Genomic DNA, 3,016 nt, shown 5'->3' on the forward strand with positions numbered 1-3,016 from the left:
TTATTATTAACAAAATAGTCACAATTTCAATTTCAACTATTATTTTGTAGATATGCTGCTGTCTGCTAAAATAATAAAATAATAGCATGGTAGATTCATGTATACCATGTTAGCAGAAGTAACGAATATATGCTCTACAGAAGTAGTAGAATATTGTCCAGTGAGGTAGATGATTTAATCAATTTTGTCTGTTATTAATCTCAGCTGCCTAAGTGGAGATATTCACAAGGCAGTTGGATATAGAGTTTTTGAGCTCCAAAACAAATCCAATCAGCAAAATTTGACTTAATGTCCTTGTTTGCTCAATCGTTTTATGGCTACCTTTATATCTTTGTTCCTTAATGTATATATGATGGGATTTAAGGCAGGGGTGATGGCAAAGTCAGCAATGAACAGGTATTTATCAACTGATGATCTGGGAAAAGGCCATACATAGAGAAACATGCATGGAGTGAAAAACAGAACCACCACAGTAATGTGAGCTGACAAAGTGACAAATGCCTTGGATAAGTCTCCGAAGAACGGTTCCAGACAGTGACCAAAATGAAGATATAGGAAAGGATTAGCAGAAAGAAGGTTCCCATACTCATGAAGCCACTGTTGGCAGCAACAATAAACTCAAACCTGGCTCCGTCTGTGCATGCAAGTTTTATGATCCTGGGAAAATCACAGTAAAAGCTGTCAACTTTTTAGGACCACAGAAGGGCAAGTTTATAATGAAAGCAAATTGAGACATAGCATGAATCACCCCAATCACCCAGCCAGTGATGACAAAGGAAACACATATTTTAGGACTCATGATGTTCAAGTAGTGAAGAGGCTTACAGATTGCTGTGTACCTGTCAAATGCCATGGCCATGAGTAATACCATCTCCACTCCTCCCATGATGTGGATGAAGCATATTTGTGTCATACAACCTTTGAAAGAGATTATCTTGTGTTCCTTTAAAAGATCAGTAATCATCTTGGGGACTGTGGTAGAGGCAACCCCCACATCAATGAAGGACAGGTTTGCAAGCAGGAAATACATAGGAGAATGTAAGTGAGAATCAAAAATTACCAGAAACAGAATGGAGAGATTTCCAGGATGATCCCTAAGTAGATCGAGAGAATATCATCATGAGAAAAACTTTAGTTTCCCAAGAACCTGAGAGTCCCAGCAATACAAACTCAGAAACCGCAGACTCATTTGGTCCCTCCATTGGCTTGGGCAGAAGAGCTGATGTCATATCACCTGAGGGTAGAAACGATGAAAAGTCAGAATCAGTGGTACAGAGGTAGATTTCCTTTTCATCCTGCTAGTTTGTCTTTTGATAGATCATTTAGTTGGGAAAGGAAAAATAAGAGAATGTAGAAACATTATGGTTGTCAGAAGAATGATTGCACTGAAAATTCTGAAAATTTGGATGCAGATAAATGTGGTTACTTCCCGTCCTATTCCATTTTCAGACTTTTTTTATTTTGCATCTCAAGGTTCTAGACATTTTCTTAGTCATTTTTGTCACACTCTCATTAATGTTTTCACATGAGATTGGACATTCCCCTTGGGTGAATTTCTTCTTTCACTGGTCAAATAGAAATCTTCAAGCTGAAACTGTCATATGTGTTTCACCTTGCTTTACTTGTGCGTGTTTCGTTTTGTGTAATCTACCAGGGAATTAAGGTGCCCAGATTGTGCAATGTTTCATGCATGAAACATTAGCAAAGTGCTCATAGAACTCTATATACAGTAAAGTATTGAATACAAAGACTGAATAAAAATGTTAATTAGACAAATATTAACAGATGATATTTATTGATGCATCCCTATGCAAAGCTTTGTATTAAGCACATTATCTCATGTAAATCTGAGGTTTCCATATAGAAATGCTGTTTTCTTAGAGTAATTTTATTAATGAAGATATTGACTCCTGAGTGGACCAAGTGTCAGAGCCTGAATTTTTAACCAGAGTATTAGGACATCATAATTCACACTCCTAACCATGGCAGTATGCATTTCAAGGCCAGCAGCCTCAAGTGCACCTGGATCTTCCTCAAAAATCCAGCAATTAAACTTGTTTAAAGTTTTGCCTACTTTTATGAATTATCATAGTTAATTTGTTAAAAATAAATCAGACCTCTAATCTTGTATCCTTTTTTTTTGGGCTTTTTAGGGCCACACCCACAGCATATGGAAATTTCCAGGCTAGGGGTCGAATCAGAGCTACAGCTGCATCCAACACCACAGCCACAGCAACGCCAGATCCAAGCCCTATCTCGCAGCCTACACCACAGCCTAGGGCAATGCCAGATCCCCGACTCACTGAGGCCAGGGATGGAACCCATATCCTTATGGACACTATTTGGATTTTTTTCCACTGTGCCATGACAGAACTCTCTCCTTCTCTAATTTTCCTTTTCTCTTCTTTGGCAACCCTCACATTTGGTTATAAGTAAGTCAAAACAATTCCATTTCCAAGATTCATTGTCTATGGAAAAACCCTTGGATTATAAATCCATTATATAATAATCAATTTTCAATCATCATTTTCCTTAACCTCCCTGCAGAATGATACTGTTTATTGTTATCTTGATTCTATAATTTCCTATGCGGTCAGGTTCTTGGCTTTTATAAAGCCAATTGTCTTCTCACTTACGCTAACTGAAATTCTATTTTCTCAAGTAGTGGACTGAAATCTCTGAGTTTTAATTAATTAATTAATTTATTTATTTTTGTCTTTTAGGCCACACCGCAGCATATGGAGGGTCCCAGGATAGGGGTTGAATACGAACTGTAGCCGCCAGCCTTACGCCAGAGCCACAGCAATTCGAAATCTGAGCCATGTCTGCGACCTATACTACAGCTCATGGAAATGCCAGATCCTTAACCCACTGAGGGAGGCCAGGGATCAAACCCATGTCTCATGGATTCTAGTCAGGTTCGTTAACCACTGAGCCACAATAGGAACTCTGAAATCTCTGAATTTTAGAGTAGCCCTATGCCAAGTTGAGAGCATGATACAGGATTTTGCTAAGT

General features: G+C 38.4%; 1 pseudogene; it reads right to left on the reverse strand.

Annotated features, from left to right (window-relative positions):
- Positions 1–285: 285 nt before the first annotated feature.
- On the reverse strand, positions 286–1,202 carry LOC106507722 (annotated as a pseudogene).
- Between the last annotated feature and the right edge of the window lie 1,814 nt (positions 1,203–3,016).

Source organism: Sus scrofa, unplaced genomic scaffold (genome assembly GCF_000003025.6).
Source record: "Sus scrofa isolate TJ Tabasco breed Duroc unplaced genomic scaffold, Sscrofa11.1 Contig2372, whole genome shotgun sequence".
In the NCBI taxonomy this organism is placed as follows: domain Eukaryota; kingdom Metazoa; phylum Chordata; class Mammalia; order Artiodactyla; family Suidae; genus Sus; species Sus scrofa.